Consider the following 20,106-nt stretch of genomic DNA (forward strand, 5'->3'; position numbering starts at 1 on the left):
ATGCATGCAATATTTTGTGCAACATCCACATGACATTGTTGCCATCAAGTGCAAGCCTGTACTTTTCCTAATTTAATCTCCCTTTTCCATGGAAAATCCAGTAAATTTAAAAAACTTGTTACCAACAGCCCATTTGCAGTAACTAAATGACCCATTTGTAGTATTATGCCCCCATCTGAAAACATCCCTAGAGTAAAATCCAGCCAAAATTCTAGATTTTATAGTCCCACTGAATATATAACTCTATTTTTAAGCCCATGCACCAAACCTCAACAGGACTTAAAAGGACTCAGCTCTGGGTGGATCATGCGCTTATGATTTCATCATTTTTATGTTATATCATTCTGAGCACTCATTTAAGCTGGAAAATTAGACTCAGAAACTCTATGAAATAAATAAATGTTCAGCAGCGGAACTAAGCAGGGGTCCCAGTTGAATGCTGCTGTTTGTTTTCTGGTCCTGGAGCAGCTGGTTCCTACTATATACACGCAAATCATCCTGCCACAGATCCCTCCAGAGGGCAGTTATTTTTGTTCTGAAAAAAGTCACAGGTGACCGTGTATCTGCAGAGGGCCTTTGGTATAATACTGAAGCGTCCTTGTGGGACACAGCGCCTGTCTTTGTAAGAAATAATAAATGATGGTAATTCTTATAATACTTTAGATGGCCCGCTGCACACACTCAATGTGCTTCACATGCATTATTGCAGGAATGACTATATAGGAGCAACTGCATTCTTTGGTGCATCTGAACTGTGCAGCAACTAGGGATGGAAGGATCTGTCCGTTTCCATTCCCTCAGTTTCTCATTTTTCCAATCTTAAATAAATTCATTCTCCACATTTCTGTAGCAATTTACGATAAAAAAGTCCTCGTGAAAATTGTCCAGCATTTAGTGCAAAATTCTCCTAACACACACATTTTTCTATGCAGTTTTGACTAAGCAGACGTTTTTTTTTCTAGTGTAATACATTAATATATTCATTTTTATGCACACACCCCTAACACATGCATTTTTGTAAACATTCTTTGGTTGGAGAACGGCATTACAAAATTTGGATATGTGTGAACTTTGAAGGATGGCTGCATTACAGATCTCATGTTTTTTCGGAAAGTACAAATTTGATAGATATGGCTTTAAATGTGAAGTGAATTAAATTTCTCCACCATCCCTAGTCACACTCCACCTTTCTGCCTGCCTAATGCCTCCACAGTTCAGCCATAGATCCCACAGGAAGCAATGGGATTCCTCCTGACATTGATGAGCAATGGGAGCATGGGCTTACAAAAAGTAAAACCAGGGCCAGGGGGTGGAGGAGAAATTAGAAGAAGAATCATTATCATTACATTTATATCCCACCTTTTCTCCAAAGATCTCAAGAGGGAGTGGTACATGGTTCTCCTCCTTTCAGTTTTTTATCACAACAACCCTGGGAGGTAGGCTAGGCAGAGAGGCAGTGACTGGCTCAAGGTCACCCAGAGAGTTCATAACATAACCGAGTATGGATTTTATCTCTGGGATCTCAGGTCCTAGTCCAACGCTAACCACTACACCACACTGGCTGTGAAAGTGAAAAACAGAAAGCACAATGATGGCCACAGGAAGGGGATGCTTCCTGCAGGTTCACATCACATATGATTTCATGGACTTGGATATTAGGTGCAGAGTTCAAGGAATGTGTGAGCCCGAGGTTCAACCCTTGACACCCAAACCATGATTTTAGAAGTGATGTCTAACCAGACTATCTCAATTATATCACATCAAACATTTATAGTGAAATCCTATATATGTCTACCCAAAACTAAGACCTACTGAGTTCAATGGGCCTTGGACGGGTATCCTATATGCCACAGGTGAGCAACCAGCTCATGACTTGGTATTATGTAGCCCCTGATAACTTCTGAAGCAGTCTCATTCTTCCATGCCATCCTTCTTTCCTGTTCTTCTTTTTTGCCTCTCTGGATAGAGTGTATAGCACACTAAAGTCAGAAAGGAGTTATCCCCAGGTGGGGCTTACTTCTGAGTAGATGTGCATGGGACTGGGAATTCTAATATGAGGCAGCCATGCTGAAAACTGAAGCAGAGTGGTTTTTATTCTAATGAATCCAGCTGGGCTCTGCCTATCATCAGCTCTGTTTCTACTCACCACTGGCATGTAGCCCCCAACAGATTATTCATAAGGGAAAGTGGCCCTTCACAGAAAGGGCCGCCCATTCCTCCTATACAGTAATAGCAAACTCATTCTCTGCATATCAATCCTTATGTAGCCAAAGCTGCACCATTCATGCACAAGAGGGGAGGTATGAGCAGGCTTGGGAAAATCCCAAGGGTTGCAGTGCCTGCAAGGGGAAGAGGACCATCACCGCCCAGGGAGGGAGAGCCATCTGCCCGCTTGTGCTGCTGCTGCTTGGCCAACATCTCTGCTCTCTCCTTCTTGGGCTCCTGCTCTGCACATAGGCACCTTGCAGGACCAGGCTCCAGGTACTCAGCCAGCTGTGCCTGATACTGTTCCACCTGTCCCTTCTCTGGAGGGGATATATAAGCCGGCTGGCTGAGAGGGCTTGGGAGATCCAGTGCCTGCAAGGGAAGGGGACCATCACCGCCAGGGAGGGAGAGCCATCTGCCTGCTTTGCTGCTGCTGCTGCTGCTGCTTGGCCAACATCTCTGCTCTCTCCTTCTTGGGCTCCTGCTCTGCATGTGGGCACCTTGCAGGACCAGGCCCCAGGTACTCAGCCAGCTGTGCCTGATACTGTTCCATCTGTCCCTTCTCTGGAGGGGATATATAAGCCGGCTGGCTGAGAGGGCTTGGGAGATCCAGTGCCTGCAAGGGAAGAGGACCATCACCGCCAGGGAGGGAGAGCCATCTGCCTGCTTTGCTGCTGCTGCTGCTGCTGCTGCTGCTGCTGCTGCTGCTGCTTGGCCAACATCTCTGCTCGGCCAACATCTCTGCTCTCTCCTTCTTGGGCTCCTGCTCTGCATGTAGGCACCTTGCAGGACCAGGCCCCAGGTACTCAGCCAGCTGTGCCTGATACTGTTCCATCTGTCCCTTCTTTGGAGGGGATATATAAGCCGGCTGGCTGAGGGGGCTTGGGAGATCCAGTGCCTGCAACGAGAAGAGGACCATCACCACCCAGGTGGGAGAGCCAGTGAGAGTGTAAACTGAATGTGTGGCTGTCTGTATGAATGTATGTTATGAGTGAATGTGTATTTTTTATTTATATGAGTTTTTATTTTTATGAGTTTTTGTATTTATAGTTTACAATGTGCCTGGGGAAGAGGCCTTTCTATCAAGTGGGGAGACTTGAGGGGCCCCCAATTGCCATAGTGATGGGCAGAGGGAGGTATAGTGTTATGAGAAGGACATGCCAGGTAAGGGGAACGCGGCCCAGACATGTAGTGCCTGTGCCTTGTTCCGGTCCTTCTCATATCCGCAGGGTTGTTGGTTGTCCTCTCAGCCAACCCTCAGATCTCCAGTTGCTGCTTCTTAATGCCAGATCGGTACAAAATAAAACCTCCCTCATCCATGATTTGATTATGGAAAGGCAGCTGATCTGGCATGCATAACCAAGACCTGGGTGGGCAAGCAGGGAGGAGTTAGTCTCTCCCAGCTCTGCCCACCGGGGTATTTGGTCCAGCATCATGGTAGATCTGAGGGTCGGGGAGGTGGGGTTGCTGTGGTCTATAAGAGTTCCATCTCACTCACCAAGCACCATGTCCATGCAATTACTGGTCTGGAGTGTTTGCACCTTGTGTTGGGCCAGAGGGACAGACTGGGAATCCTTTTGGTGTACCGCCCACCTTGCTGCCCAATGGCTTCTCTAACTGAGCTGACGGAAGTGGTCTTGGAGGTATTGTTGAGATCCCCCAGACTATTAGTACTGGGGGATGTCAACATCCATGCCGAGGCTACTTTGTCTGGGGCTGCTCAGGACTTCATGGACGCCATGACAACCATGGGGCTGTCTCAACATGTTAGTGGCCCAACACATACATCGGGGCATACTCTCAACCTTATTTTTGCTACTGGACATGGGGATAGTAATCTGGATGTGGGGAGTCTTACATCTCTCCCTTTGTCATGGTCAGATAACTGCTTGCTGAAGTTTAGACTTTCAGTGGCCTTCTCCCTCTGCAAGGGTGGGGGACCTATTAAAATGGTCCGCCCCAGAGACTAATGAATCCTGAAGGTTTTCAAAGGGCTCTAGGGGATTTTCAGGCTGATAGGAGTGGTGCTCCTGTCGAAGCCCTGGCTAATCTGTGGAATGCAGAGATGACCCGGGCAGTGGACACGATCGCTCCTGCGCGCCCTCTCCTTTGTAGAGCTCATACAGCTCCTTGGTATACTCCAGAGCTAAGAGCGATGAAGCAAGATCAGAGACGGCTTGAGCGGAGTTGGAGATGAACTCCCGACGAATGCAATTATGCGCTGGTTTGTGCTTCTACCAAGCTGTATGTAGGAGCGGTGAGGGTGGTGAAAAAACAACATTTCGCCGCCACTATTAAGTCATCTCTCTCCCGCCCAGCGGAGCTTTTTAGAGTCGTCCGAGGGCTACTCCATCCAGGTCCACAGGACATGGCAGATACATCGGTGGCCCGCTGTAATGAGTTTGCTGAGCACTTCCAGCATAAGATCTTATGCATTCGCCAGGACCTAGATTCCCATTTTATGACAGTTAGTCCTAATGAGGTGTCTGGAGCACAGTCTAGTCATGTTTTGTTGGATGAGTTTCAGTCGGTTCAGTTCGAGGACGTAGACAAGGTGCTTGGACAGGTTCGTGCAACCACTTCGGTACTCGATCCTTGCCCCTCCTGGCTTATAAAAACTAGCAAGGAGGGAACAGCTGGCTGGGCCAAGGAAGTGATAAATGCCTCCTTGCGAGAGGGAGTGGTCCCTGGCTGTCTGAAAGAAGCGGCGGTGAGACCACTTCTGAAAAAACCTTCCTTGGACCCAGAGGACTTCAACAGCTATAGACCAGTGGCAAATGTTCCATTCTTGGGCAAGATCTTGGAACGAGTGGTTGCTGACCAGCTCCAGGCGCTATTGGATGAAACCGATTATCTAGATTCATTTCAGTCAGGTTTCAGACCCGGTTCTGGCACTGAGACGGCCTTGGTTGCCCTGTTTGATGACCTATGTCGGGAGAGAGACAGAGGGAGTGTAACTCTGTTGATTCTCCTTGATCTCTCAGCGGCTTTTGATACCATCGACCATGGTATCCTTCTGGAGAGGCTTGCGGAGTTGGGTGTTGGAGGCACTGCTTGGCAGTGGTTCTGCTCCTACTTGGCGGGCCGTCTCCAGAAGATAATACTTGGGGAACATTGCTCGACACCGTGGGTTCTCCAATATGGGGTCCCGCAGGGTTCGGTTCTGTCTCCCATGCTTTTTAACATCTATATGAAGCCGTTGGGTGTGGTCATCCAGAGTTTTGGAGTGCGTTGTCATCAGTACGCTGATGACATGCAGCTGTACTTCTCCTTTTCATCTTCTTCAGGTGAGGCGGTCAATGTGCTGAACCGTTGCCTGGACGCGACAATGGACTGGATGAGAACAAACAAGCTGAGACTCAATCCTGAGAAGACTGAGATGCTGCTGGTGGATGGTTTCTCTGGTCAGACGGATACATACCCTGTCCTGGACGGGGTTACACTCCCCCTAAAGGAGCAGGTTCGTAGTCTGGGAGTCGTTTTAGACTCTTCCCTATCACTCGAGGCTCATGTAGCCTCGGTGGCACGGAATGCGTTCTACCAACTTCGGTTGGTAGCCCAGCTACGTCCCTATCTGAGTAAGGAGGACCTTGCATCAGTGGTACATGCTCTGGTAACCTCACGTTTGGACTACTGTAACGCGCTCTACGTAGGGCTACCTCTGAAGATGGTTCGGAAGCTACAGCTAGTGCAAAATGCGGCGGCCAGACTGCTAACAAGAACTAAGCGGTTTGAGCATATAACACCGGTTCTGGCTCGCCTGCACTGGCTTCCAATATGCTTCCGGGCCAGATTCAAAGTGTTGGTACTAACCTATAAAGCCTTATACGGCGTGGGACCACGATATCTGCTGGAACGCCTCTCCCGATACGAACCGGCTCGTACACTATGGTCTACTACGAAGGCCCTCCTCCGGGTCCCGACCCATAGGGAGGCCCGGAGGGTAGTAACAAGATCTAGGGCCTTCTCAGTGGTGGCCCCCGAATTGTGGAATAGTCTCCCCGAGGAGGTACGCCTGGCGCCGACACTATTATCCTTTCGGCGCCAGGTTAAAACCTTTATCTTCTCTGAGGCATTTTAATCTAAGTTAATTTGAGTAAATGTTGTAATTTTATTTTAGATGGTGTACTTTTATATACTTGTTGTATTAGATCCTGTAATTTTATTATTGTATATGTTTTTATGTTCACTGCCCAGAGAGCTGTTTGCTAGTCGGGCGGTATATAAGCTTAATAAAATAAATAAATAAATAAAATAAAAGAAAAACCTCTAGGAAAAACCCTATATGGGGGACTAAGCATGCCCAATGGCCACAGAACACTGTTTGACTGGTGAGAGGGGGGAGAAAACCACAGTAATGGGATGGAATGCAATATCTTGGGAAAGAGCATGGCTGGCTGACTGAAAAGGAGCATTCCAAACTGCAATGTATTGTTGCAGGTCCCACTTGTCTTATCTTACTACATAATAAAAATGCAAGCATCACACTGCAGTTCTCTTAGCCACAGACAGGTTGTGATGCAAACTACAACGTGATGACCTGCAGCATTCCATGGTGGTGACCAGGCTAGGCACAATGGGAGAACAAACATACAAGGTGTGCAGTTGAGGAGCATGAGAGAAACGGAAACAGGCAGGTGTAAAGGGTCCCACTTGTCTTATCTTACTATTTAATAAAAATGTAAGCATCACACTGCAGTTCACTTGGCCACAGGCAGGTGGCAATGCAAACTACAGCATAACAACCTGCAGCATTCCATGGTGATGGCCAGGCCAGTAACAAAGGGATAGCAAGTGTGAGATGCCAAGGAGTGGAAGAGAAATGGGGACAGGCAAGAGTAAAGGAGGTTGGGTAGGAAGATTTAGTGAAGGAGACAAACAGAGACAGCCAGAAGTAAAGAAGGGGAAGTCTTAGCAGAGAAGAGAAATGGAGACAGAGGGGGTGGCAGCAGAGGAGGAACAGGTGAGGCAAGTGGTCAAGGAGCACAAGCAGTCCCATGATGACTGACATGCACCAACACCTTGAGGCACTAAGAGTTAAGCGAGGGGAGTGGAGAGGCCTGGGGGGTAATGCGGTGGTGTGTGAAGCATGCAAGGGTGAAACCTCTGGTTTAAAAATAAAAAATATGTATAATGAGCAAAAACTTTAAGGCAGAGAAAAATATTGTTTCTGTATAATATCAGCTACAAGATGTTGTAAGAACCCCTTTTTCCAGGTAATCAAAAATAAAATCTGAGACAAGGGTGGAAGGGACTTCTGAAAGAAGTGGGGAAATTTCAGTAGGAACAGCAGAACTTCTTGGGAGGAAGTTGGGTTGGGCTCCTGCCATTCCCCCACAGCTTTGGATCACTTTGCTCACTGCATTTTTTTCCAGGAACACTTAACAACATCTTGTTTTAAATGCACATCTAAAAATAGAGAATGTGAATGCAGCAAATATGTAGTTGCAAACAGGTATATCCTACAAGCTGCACTCATGAAGGAACTGTGATTGGCTGCAGCTACCTGTTGAGGGCGCATTCAGTAGCAAACCCACCTGGCCTTCTGGCAAGCCAGTGTGGCGTAGTGATTAGCGTGTTGGACTAGGACCTGGGAGACCAGGGTTCGAATCTGCCCTCAGCCATGACCTTGGTGACCTGGGTCACCTTGGGCCAGTCACTGCCTTTTGGCCTAACCTACCGCACAGGATTGCTGTGGGGATTACATGGGGAAGGGGAGAATCATGTGCCCCACTTTGAGCTCCTTAAGAGAAAAATAAACAAACAAGCAATATGAGTGAATGGTCTTCTGTCATAACAACCTTACATGGTAGGTTTGGTTGATAATAAGAATGGCTGAATTTGTCATGTTTGGTTTCTCTCCATTTCTCATTTTTCCAGATTTAAATTCAGTTCTCCGTATCTTTACAGTTGAATGGAGGGGGGTAACCCAGAATGACAAAAAAAGTAAGTAAAAAGTCACAGTTTTATTCCATTTGTGTAAATTAAAATTGTATTAAAAAAGCCCAACACATTTCGGCTAATCTTATATAGCCTTCATCAGGGGATGCTTATTTTAAATTCTTTCTTCATTCAAAGTAATGATGATTCAGATTCTATTCAAAAGATTGTTGATTATTAGCAGCACGTTCGTCATTCCCCCCTCCATTCAACTGTTTCATTGAATGACATCCACTCTCTACCTACCTCCGTATCTTTACATCAGTTATTTTTAAAGTACTCTTGAAAATTCATCAGCATTTTAGTGTGAATTTCTCCTAATATACACACCTGTATGCAATGTTACCTAATATATACATTTTTGCAAAGCAGTTTCCTCTAATATAATCTGTTTTATTGGTTATTTTCCCCCAGTGTAAGCATTTTGTGCACACTTCGCTTGGTATATGTATTTTTCTACACATTATTTGCTTGGAGAACTGCACTGCAAAATTCAAATTTCAAAATCTCAAAGAATCCATGTGTTTTGGTTCACAGAAGCTTCAGAAAGTGAAAATGAGGCAGGTTCACCTTTAAATGTGAACTGAATTGAATTTCTCCCTCATCTCTAGCTGATAGTGACTTATTCAAGGCCACCCAAGAATGCTACACAGCTGATCACAAAACATCAGCGGCCCTGCACCACACTCCCCTCAAACCTAGCCAGCAGTGGCCAACCAAATATCAAGGATAACAGGAAATTGAAAGCAAACTACTACAGAGAGGTTAAGAGTCATTGAGCCCCTCAAACCTATTGGGACTTAATCTAAATAAAATAAATGGGTTGTGCTTCATAAACGAGCGGCTGAAAGTCCCTACAGTGAGCCCAATCTTTCCTCTGTCGGAAGGTGACAATGGAAACATATATTTGATCCTAATCTGTACACTAGTATGTGGAACATGTACCTGTGATAGCCACTAAACTGTGCAAGAGGAATTATTGTTTTCATTCTGCTTTACTGAAACAAACAAACCAAAAAAGCAAGAGGTATCAAAATAAGACACTTTCAAGTTCAGTAAGAGAGATCAAGTGACATCAGGCAGGAAAGATGGTACAAACTTGCCAATTCAGAAGAAGAAAAAGGGACAGTATTAAGAAAGAAGCTGAATGTTGGAAGATTCACGACAGACAAAAGGAAGTACTTCTTTACTCAGCGCATAGTTAAACTATGGCATTTGCTCCCACAAGATGCAGTAATGGCCACCAGCTTGGATGGCTTTAAAAGAAGATGAGACAAATTCATGGAGGACAGGGCTATCAATGGCTACTAGCCGTGATGGCTGTGCTCTGCCACCCTAGTCAGAGGCAGCATGCTTCTGAAAACCAGTTGCCGGAAGCCTCAGGAGGGGAGAGTGTTCTTGCACTCGGGTCCTGCTTGCGGGCTTCCCCCAGGCACCTGGTTGGCCACTGTGAGAACAGGATGCTGGACTAGATGGGCCACTGGCCTGATCCAGCAGGCTCTTCTTATGTTCTTATGTTCTTATTAGCAATGTATTGTATTGCAAAAACTAGGCTAACTGTAGAAACAGGATCTTAAATGGCCACATGTAATCAGGGCCAGCACTCAACATTCTGCCACCTGAAGATCTGCAGCGGCTGATGTAGGCACTGCTATTAGCCTTTTGCACTGCCCCTATGCACCAACTTCCTCTGATTGCTCCTCCTGCAGCTGTTGTCCAACTTTCTGCTGCTGCGTCAGCCACAGCATGGACATCCCAGGTCTCCAGAGCCATCGTCTCAGTCAACGGGGCTTTACCGCTGGGCAAGGTGGCCCCAAAGAATGCCTGAGCTGTGGCCATTTTGCTGTGATGGCAGCGAATACTGTTTAAAATTTAACAGCAGACAAAGGTCTCCATGTGGTTAATGAGTTGCCCTACCCTGCAAGTAATTACAGTGGGTAATCACTTTAGTTTGATCACTTTAGTTATCAGATTCACTGGGGTGCTGGTCTGCTGCCCATTTCAGACTTTAACTTATTCGCAAGCCACCATTTAGATCATGTCTGACCCCCTGAATGCAAAATCAGAAATCAGACGGCCCTCTGTATATTGGATTATCTTGTGTAGAGCGAACTGCTGTTATGTGCTCATGAAGAAAGTATTGGCAAACAGTTCTAAACAAAGGAGCTAATTGGCTCACTTATCGCAAGATGTCACAAATATTGTTGCTTGTACTGGTAAGACTTTGGTCAAAGAGCGGAGCAGCCTGTGGTGTTTCTTCTTCTTCTTCTTAGGACAATTGCTTTGTATGTATTTGCTGCTGATTTGTTTTTATATTTAACACTATTTAATTGCTGATAATTGTTTTTAATTTGCTTTATAAATTGGAAAGCAGCAAATGAATACGGCAAATAAATAAGATTTTAAAGCCATTAAAAGAAGAGCTAATAATATGCTTGTATTTGCAGGCATGCCTTTTTGAGAGTGAAGGATTTAAACACCTCCAGAGGCTGGGAGTACATCCTCACAAGAATCCAAATTCTACAGGAACACCAAAGTAGAAGGCCAAGAGCCTTACAGTGTGGTCTGAAGACCGGTGATGCAGACACCTTGCATCTAGGCCTGGTCAGTGCCTGGATGACGGACTTCCTGGGAACACAGCTCCAAAAAAAGAGGGCATGTATTGCCCCCCCCAAAAAAAAGAACAAAAGGGGACACAGACTCGCATAAAATGTTTAGATGATAATGTATGTATATATATGTTTGTACAGAGAGGGTAAGAAAGAGGGGTGCGCATTTAGAAATAGTTACTATAATTTAAATAGAAACAATATATCTCGAGGGGGAATAGCGCGGCCATGAGACTTGAGTTCCTGCTGAGTTTGCTGCCCAAGTGCCAAGTGGGGATGGGCAACTCCAAGGCCCATCTACTGCCCTCCCTTCTTATGACTCTTTGTCCTTAAACTGGACATGCATTAGGCAGGTCTTCAGACAGAGGACTCCTTCAAATAAAGGACTACCCTCTGTAAAGTATTATAATTTGAAAGATTTCTTACCCACTCTTCACCATAATATCCCAGAGTGGTTTACAACAATATAATATACAATGATAAAAGCAGATTTCAACACTGCAATGATGAAACAAGCAAAACTGTTTCAAATGGAACAGAACAGCACAAAAGAGGTGGGCCCCACAAAACAAGATACCTTAACTGTTAGAGGCCAAGGTAAAGAGGTGCACCTTCAGCATACGGCAAAAGCTCTACAATGAAGATGCCAGATGCACCTCTGTAGGGAGGAAATTCCACAATTTAGGGGCTGCCACAGAGAAAACCCTCTCCCAGGCTGCCATTTCCTGAGATTCTGAGAATGGCAAAACTACCAAGAGAGCCTCCACTACAGAATGTAACACCTGAGAAGGTTGGTAGGGACGGATACAAGGCCTAAACATTTCGGGCTTTACATGTGAATGGAAACACCTTGACGAGTAGGCCACTGTAATGCCACAGGGTGGTACCCCTGTGCCAGAGTTACTTTCAATTCATTAGTGAGAGGCAGTTAGTTCATGAATCCCAATCAGGCCATTTAAGAACACCAAATGATAGGAAGCCTAGTAGCGTTTATTGCTGAGCATATACACAGAAATAAGCATAAAATCTCGTGTTCCTTGGCAGCAGTGTTTAGGAGATCCCCTGGGGGCAGCTGGTTGCCACTCTGTCACTCCTGGGAGGGGCCTCCATCACTATGGTTCTCAGCCTGGGTAGTGCTATGGCTGTGCAGGATGATGTCTCCCTGGTCACTCCCCCCAGCTATGTCTTCCTCTCTCTGTGTTACAGGTTGCTAGATATAGTCTACCCGCCCCCTCCCATAGAGGAGTCAGGAGATGGGTGTCTGCTAGGCTTCTGCAAAATCGAGTGACCTAATACAGATGGAATGTTCCCCTGGGATTGCTCACAGTTCTCAGGAGCCCTCAAGCAGCCAGCTAGCACAAGCCTGGGCATTTCATCTCTATACACAATGATGTAATAATTAACCCCATCCTCTGCATAGGGGATGCGCTTCAACATTTAGCCTTATACAAGATCCCACATAGACCCTAAATATAGCATTTGAGAAAGTCACCTACACCTGCTTATCTATACAACAGTCTTTGGCAATATAGCCAACTTGGTGACCAGGTAAGCTTTTGTAATAGGGAGAGAGTTCCTTCTTTTGATTTCCAGGCCACGTGTTGATTATGTGCCCTCTCTAGCCTAATCCAACCTATAAACACAACAGGGAAAGGGTGTCAGTGACAGAGGCTGTTTCGCTTCGTCCCCTCCATGCTACCAGCCCCCACCACAGCCCACCCTCCTCCTTGGACGGCTGCACAAAGATGCCATCTGTAGCCTCTGTGCATTACCGAAAGATCATGAGACGATGCATAAATCCCCCAGTCCTGGCTTCTCCAGGCCTTGCTGGTGCTAGACGTTATTGGCTGCCACGTTTGTGTGAGGACAATGTGAAGCAGCGCACCTGGGGACACCATTGCAGTGAGGCTTAATACCGCCTTCCATCCCTTCCACTGGGTTGCCCAGCCTCTGTGAGAGGGGTGCAACACGTGTGCATGTGCATGAACAAACAGCAGCACATTACCCTCTTTGAAATCCATACAAGCCCTCCTCTCTCTCTCTCTCTCTCTCTCTCTCTCTCTCTCTCTCTCTCTCTCTCTCACACACACACACACACACACACAGACACACACACACACACACCCCTGCCCATTGTATAATGAGCATTTCCCCAGAAAGGATTGACAGGCATATTGTTAAAACAAGAGGTCGTTTAAAACAACAGCGTCCCTCAAAGGCTTCCCATTTGCAATTTCCTGGCATGGCCTAATACCTTAATAAACTATTTGGAAAGAATTTTTTGACGGTGTGTTCAGGCTGGTGGGGCTAACCTTAAGAGTACTATTCCATAAATGGCAGTATCACAATGTTAGCTTCCTGAGAATCACAACTGAAAAAGGGAGTGCAGTAAATAAACAAGGATCTAGTCCGTAGGAGCATAATGTGGCCTCTTCCACCAAAAAGCAGGCACTGGAAGCAACTGTTTGCTTCACCACAGGTGCAGTGGTCTCATAGGACCAACCCCTTATGTGTGTATGCATGTATTGTGTGGATATATATAGGTATATCTAAGTCCACAGTATCATGCATAAGTATGTATTAATGTTGCATTGAACAAAATGGGACTCACTTCTGACTAGACAAGCATTCTACATCCACATATGTTTATTTAAAATAAACTTCAAACTGGCTTACAAAAAAAATAAAATACATAAAGCCCAATAAAATGGTTTAACTTACTAAGGCCCATTTAACATATCCCCTCAATAACAAGAACAGGAACAGCAATAATATGAGTGTTGACTCAAGAAGAATTTAAGCTGCTCCCTTGACATTTTTGACACCAATCCTCTACACAGTACTGAAGTAAGGCCAGCAAAACAAATGGAATTGCTTCTAAGCAATGAGACTATCTGCATGTCATCATCACACACAGAGGCATGGAAGGTTAAGGACAGGAGAAACGTCTCAATGGTGTCCTTTACTCTCTGTAAGTCCTCGAGTCTGTACTTTCAAAGCAGCTGCATTAATTCCTTTTTATTGAGAGCTATTGCTAAATATGATCAGAATGTAATTTTTGCTGGCATTTATTCCCCCACCACACTCCACTGCTTGTCAGCCACACACATTCATTTTTAATCTTTTTTTTGGGGGGGGGGGGGAGACATCGGTGGAATTCATCAAACTGAATGCCTTGCTCAGGGAAGTGAAATAATGAAAAAGAGGAAAATATGGAAATTATGTTTATAAGTGGCTGAAATGCCTAGATGGAATTATAAATGGGTTTTTTTAAATGAAATTTACAAAAAGACTGTCTATGGACGTCTAAAAAATGAAATCAAAAGAAAAAGATCAATCCATCTAATAATCTGGAGGGGGACTGCACAACTATGATTGAACTAGAAAGCAGAGAATCCATCTAGTGATCCCAAAGAGATCATGATACAAATGCAAACAAAGCTATGTACCCAGCTGCAGAGCTTTCCCGTTTCTGCTACAGCAGCCCATCCTGCAGAAAAGGCAAACCACTGTTAGATTGTAAAAGTGACTTGCCCATTTTAAACGGGAACTGCTGTGACTAGTTGTGAAGGGCTGTGCATTTAGTCTCCACCCACAGGAGATATAACTTTTTGAACACTGCATGGCCTCTAAAAAGTAAAACCTAGTTATTTGGTTCTTAGCTCCGCCAGTGCATGTGCATGGTCCTGACCTCACTGCTGCCTCACCTCTCCCACTCCCAGTAACCAGCAGCGACACAGCTGCTGGGAGGCTATTGCTGTTGCTCCAGGCAAGCTGCTCCTGGTTCTAAACCTGTTCCAGTAGCACATGAATGAGGCCTTAAGGAAGAGGCCAGACTCTCCTTAGAAACTGCTTTGCACCCTGTGCCTACTTCAGCAAGCCCACCTCAAGAACCTATGGTTTTTATTTTTCTGTAGTCTGTTATCAATACCACCCCTCCAGCTTTCTGTGTTTCATTTCTCTCTCTTTCTCAATTTTCCAAAGCACTTGTTTCTGGCAATCCCCCTATTGCTTACCTTGCAATATTTTGGAAGCATGCTAGAGCATCAGATCACGCCTGGAGCTTGGGATCAAGTCCTGAGAGAAATCGCCCAGTAAAGACAATAAAGCCCCAATTTAAAAAGAAGTTGAAGGAGTCTCTTTCTTGTGCATCTGCCACACTGCAGGACATCAGACCACTTTGCATCCTCTGAGCTGTTGTCCTCTGCATATCCCTAACTGTCTTAAGCAGAGTTAGAATGCTGCAAACCGCCGAGGTTGCAGTCTGTATAGACAGAGGGCTACACTGACAGCAGGAAGCTTTTACCATGGCCTGGTTCCTGTCAGTGCTAATTCAATCTCTCTTATATACAGCAATAAATTCACATGAAAAATTAACCGAAATGTAGCCGGCAGCTGTACTCTCTGTTCCCTCCCTCACCCTTTCCCCACCGCCAACTCCATTTCTTTATCTTACCATCATTTTGCTCTTAATGGCTTTGAGATGCTAGCAGCACATTCCATATTTCTGCACTCAAGTGTAACAGAATCCTGTCTTTATTGCCAGATATCTTAACTTGCACTCAATTCAGATATCATCTCCTCCAGCATCTGGGTCTAGATTGCCTTTACAATAAACTCATGTGACCCCAATGATCGAAGCAGATTGCTTTAGGCCTGTGAAAACTTGCTATCCATTTATCTCGCAACTTCATGTACTTCAATACAGCCTCATTCTGTCCTAAAGCTACTTTGATTTTGGTAGAAATTTAGATGTCTATAAAGGGCCAAGGGGAGGTGTAGGACCCAAGGGGAGGTGTTCTTGCCACCCCCCCAAAAGCAGGTATCCACAAATCTAGTTGATTGCTCGCCAAAGGCAAGTGCTGCTTCCTCTCTGATGAGTACAACACCCAGCAGCTCTGCAATTTCGATAAGGTAAGACTGAGCTAGAGGCTCTCTTCTGAGCAGTAAGGCAGACACCTGATTGGTTCTTACTTTCTAAAAACCAAGGCAAAAACTGAGAGGAGACCCTGTTCCTCCTCCAAGCCCTCAGCACAACCCAGAAGTCTCAGGGAAAGAAAAGACACTGGAAGCATCCACCAATCTTGGGAGGTTTGCAAGCCACGCCAGCGTTTGGAGACCTTTGCTGAAAAGGTTGAGTCCCTCTCACTTTTGAAAGCAAGTGCTTGAAAGGCTCAGTCTGCTCTACTTTTGCTAGCAAATCCCACCCACGTTCTGTGACTCACAGAGAAAGGAAATGGAGAGGGGATGAGAGCAAGTGCACCATGGTGCAGCTTCACTGGAGCATCTCGTCAGTCAACTCAGTCTAACTCAGCCTTACCTTATTTTCTCAAGCAACTCTGGAATGCAAGTTATGCATTTCCCATCTTTTAATGGGGTTCCATTTCAACGGCAGAGAAAGCGAAAACAGAAAACGCTCCATTCTCCAAAGCTGTAGTTCTCTCCCTATGACAGAGTTACCATTTAATCTGTACCTTTTTGGTGCCTGCCGTTTGGGCATTAGCACAATCGTTAAATTGCTACTTGGACTGTAGTGAACTTCTACAGCAGACATGGCCAAAAGTGCTACTGTGGAACCTTTGCAGCCTTCCAGATTATCATTACTTTTTGTATACTTGCATCCAACTCTCCCTTTAGAAAGCTCGGAGCAGTTTATGTTAGACTCCCATCCAGACTCCCATCCCATCAGGTTCACACCTCAGTACCTTCACTGCTACCAAGCAGGCTGGAGGGAAAATGTTTGAACCCATAGAGCATCCACGATTGAAGGCAGCATGCTTCGGAATACCAGCTGCTGGAAACTGCAGGAGGGGAAAGTGCTCTTGTACTCGGGTCCTGCTTGCAGGCTGCCCAGGGGCATCTGGTTGGCCACTGTGAGAAAAGGATGCTGGACTAGATGGTCACTGGCCTGATGCAGCAGAGCTCTTCTTACGTTCTTATGTACTGACTTTGACAAGTGGAAAAAACAAAATCTTGGCTTTTATGTTCTTGTGAACCTGGGGGGCGTTCATCTCCCCTCCTCACTCATGAACCCCTTTGGTTTGAAAAAATACATGTACTTTTTTTAAAAAAGGCAAGAGCAAGAATAAAGAAATCTCTGAATGAACATCCTGCAAATACTTCGCTGAAGTCCCCCCAGCCCGTGAAAGTCTTATTTTTCTGGTGCTTTGGGGGGGGGGGGACACTTCAGTGAAGTATTTGAAAGGTATTCGTTCAGGGATTTCTTTATTCTTGCTCCTACCTTTTAAAAAAGTACAAGGCAGGCAAGTGATATTTTGCTCTTTTAACTTTCCCCCCCTAAAGTTTCACACCAGGCTCCAGCACTTCTCAATTTCTCACATTTCCTGAAATTAGTGTGGGAGGGCGTAATATCATAAGGTGTTGAAGGACCACCTTGTCCCTTATAGACCAGCAAGATCACTTTTGATCATTTGAAGAAGCCCTCCTGAATGCTCCCCTGCCCCAGTTATCTCACATCTGTTTAGTTTCTACGCCAACTACGTCTTTTAACATAATGACACCAGTACTTTGGAATCCTATTTCTATTGAAATCAGACAGAAACTCGTAATTCTTATTATTTTGCCACCTGCTGAAAACAAATCTATTTCGCCAAGCATTTTTAGAGAACTAATTTGAATCAGTGTTGGTCATTTGTTCTGTTTTATCATTATATACTTTTATGATGTTTTAAATGTTTTACTGTACATCATTATGATTTTTTTAATGAGCTGGCATTCAAAAAATATACTCATAAATAAAATAAGCCCCCCCCCACACACACACAGAAAGTGTGGCTGATCTGAAGATTGCTGCAGGAGTGATGGAGATCACTGGGGGATTTTCTTTTTTAAAGGAGAGGATCAAAGATAACCTCCTTCTCCCTACCACCCACAAATGTTTCACCAAAGGTATCCTTTCCAAATCCTTGTCTCATGGGCAATTTCTTCCCCATCCATCCCCCACACACAAATAGTCAGAAAAATCTGCTGAAAATATTGGCACAGCCCTAGTTCTGAACTAGCCTCTTTTCCTGACAAGCTTGTGTTTACAGAGGCTTCCACCTGAATCTGAAGCAGTACCGCCCAGCAACAGATCCATCAAACAAATCTGATTGTGTCGCACAGCTCGGAGTGCCAACTAAGAATAAATGAATCTGTCAATGAATCTGTCTCTTTTTTCCAGTCTTAAATTCAATTTGCTCCATTTTTGTATCAGTTTGCAATTTTTTTCTTTTCAAAAGTCCGCATGAAAATCATATGCATTTTCCTAAGCATTTTTCTGCTTATTTCTCCCAATATATGCACTTTTGTACAGAATTTTGCCCAGTATTTGCATTTTGGCTAGCAATTTTCTGTAATATAATGTAGTTTGGGATATTTTTTTCACTAATATATCGATTGTTGTGCAACTTTTAAATTGGAGAACTATATCACAACAGTTGGAGGAGTGCAAATTTTGAAGAGCAGTTGTGTTTTGGTTTGCTCATTGGTTCTGGGAGTTCGAATTAGATAAGTTTTCATAAAATGTGAACCAAACAAATTTCTCCCCCATCCCTAAAGCCAACAATATTCTAAGTGCAGGACATGTGACCAACTCCTAAACAAACAACAGAGCACCTCCAAGGCATATACCTGGGTGCTTGACATCAAGGATTGCTCTCAAGCCTGCAAAAGCAGAAGGCTCAAAGAGATGTGAATGCGCTCACAAATAAATATTCAGCACAGTGGCTGATGGACGACGTAATTTGACTCCTGGTTCTCTTGGGCCCTTTAACAAAAAAAGGGCAAAGCAGGCGCCTCCAAGTCACTCACACATCAAAGAAAAAAAAAGAATTGAGAATATACACAGTGATTAAAACTTTCTCAAAACCTCCTCTAAATAGGAAAAGTGAAGAGATGCCACCTGATGTGCTTAGAGAATTCCTTTCCTCTCGGCAGTACAGCTGTGTGAAGTCTGAGAAAAACCCCTTGGCATAAAATCTCTGGTGCCACCTGCCATCTTTCACACAGCTCAGTTTTCTTTGGTGTGTAAAAATTTAGCTTTCTCAGCACATTGCTTTCTTGCAATTGTCAGCATTTTGCCATTTCACTGACCATTTTCTGAGAATGCCAAGTCTATTTCACTCAGGATAATACCATTTCTGTTCCTGGTTTTCCTGATTTGCTTTTATTTGGTAATAGCGCCTTTGTTCAGTGTAGCTCCTCTGAACATTGCAAGGGGGGGGGACCCAGGTGCAGGGACCAAATGTGGCCCTCCAGGTCTCTCTATCTGGTCCTCAGAACTCTCTTCAGGTTATACCCTTCTCCCCAGACCGTATGTCCCACTACCCACCCTTGTTTTGCCTGGCTGCAGTGTGTAACTAAACTCTGATAATGCCTTTGGCTTCCCTGGGGAGAGAGAGAGAGAGAGAGAGAGAGAGAGAGAGATGGTGTATCTATGTATGTATATGTATGTATATATGTATGTGTGTGTGTAAAACTCAACTGTATGAAGGTAAAATTCACTGAGGTACTAGGCCCCAGCAGCTCTCTAAGGGTACTGATGCTAGGCCTGATTCACGATTCCAAAAATTATTGTAAAGGCCATATTATCTGAATCAGATTGGGTTGTTATACAGGAAGAAGCAACACTGAATGAAAACAAAGAAAAAGATTACATGAATGGAATTTACAGAACAAAATCAGTTTGCATGTGTATGTTTATTGCTTCATGCAATAAAGTGAAATAAAGTGGTGATTTGAATGTTTCAATAGCCCACTGCAGATGAATCTCAGAACTTGCATACATCATCCTGCATGACCTTACCACAGCACGCATGAAAACCACTTGGTTGGTAACCTTGCCAAGCAGTGAAGAAAACCTTAGCGCATTTCTGCACCCGAGCAGATCCCTAAGGAAGAACAATTATGGTAAGGTTCTCCCAAATGCCTGGCAAGACAATATAGGCCAGGGATGGAGAACCTCAGGCCTGGGGGCCAAATGCTACTCTCCAGACGTCTCCATCAGCCCCTTGGGAATCTTCCCCGGCCACACCCCTCAACAGCAAAGCTTCACATCCTCCTCCTGCCTGGCTGGAATGTGTCTTTGCACTCTTGTAATGCCTTTGCTTGCCTGGAAGGAGGAGTGCGTGAGCCTGTGTGGAAACTAGCCCAATGCACAATGGTAAAATTCCCATTTGTTGTTCTGTCTCACTTTTGTCTCTGGCCTCATCCACTACTGGTATGCGGCCCCTGGAAAGCTGCTCAAAAGGGAATGCGGCCCTTAGGCTGAAAAAGCTCCCCTTCCCCCAATATACGCATTTGGCTCAACAAGTGGTTCCATACTCAACTGTGATAGGATACCTTTTGGTAA

At 44.9% G+C, this 20,106-nt stretch overlaps 1 long non-coding RNA gene across 1 annotated transcript; it reads left to right on the forward strand.

Annotated features, from left to right (window-relative positions):
• The first annotated feature begins 2,971 nt into the window (after positions 1–2,971).
• LOC133388555 (uncharacterized) lies at positions 2,972–12,816 on the forward strand. Its single transcript, XR_009763861.1, has 3 exons — positions 2,972–3,134; positions 8,086–8,151; positions 10,593–12,816. It is a non-coding gene; the product is annotated as an uncharacterized LOC133388555 (long non-coding RNA).
• Positions 12,817–20,106: the final 7,290 nt, after the last annotated feature.

This window comes from Rhineura floridana, chromosome 7, assembly GCF_030035675.1.
Source record: "Rhineura floridana isolate rRhiFlo1 chromosome 7, rRhiFlo1.hap2, whole genome shotgun sequence".
Taxonomy (NCBI): domain Eukaryota; kingdom Metazoa; phylum Chordata; class Lepidosauria; order Squamata; family Rhineuridae; genus Rhineura; species Rhineura floridana.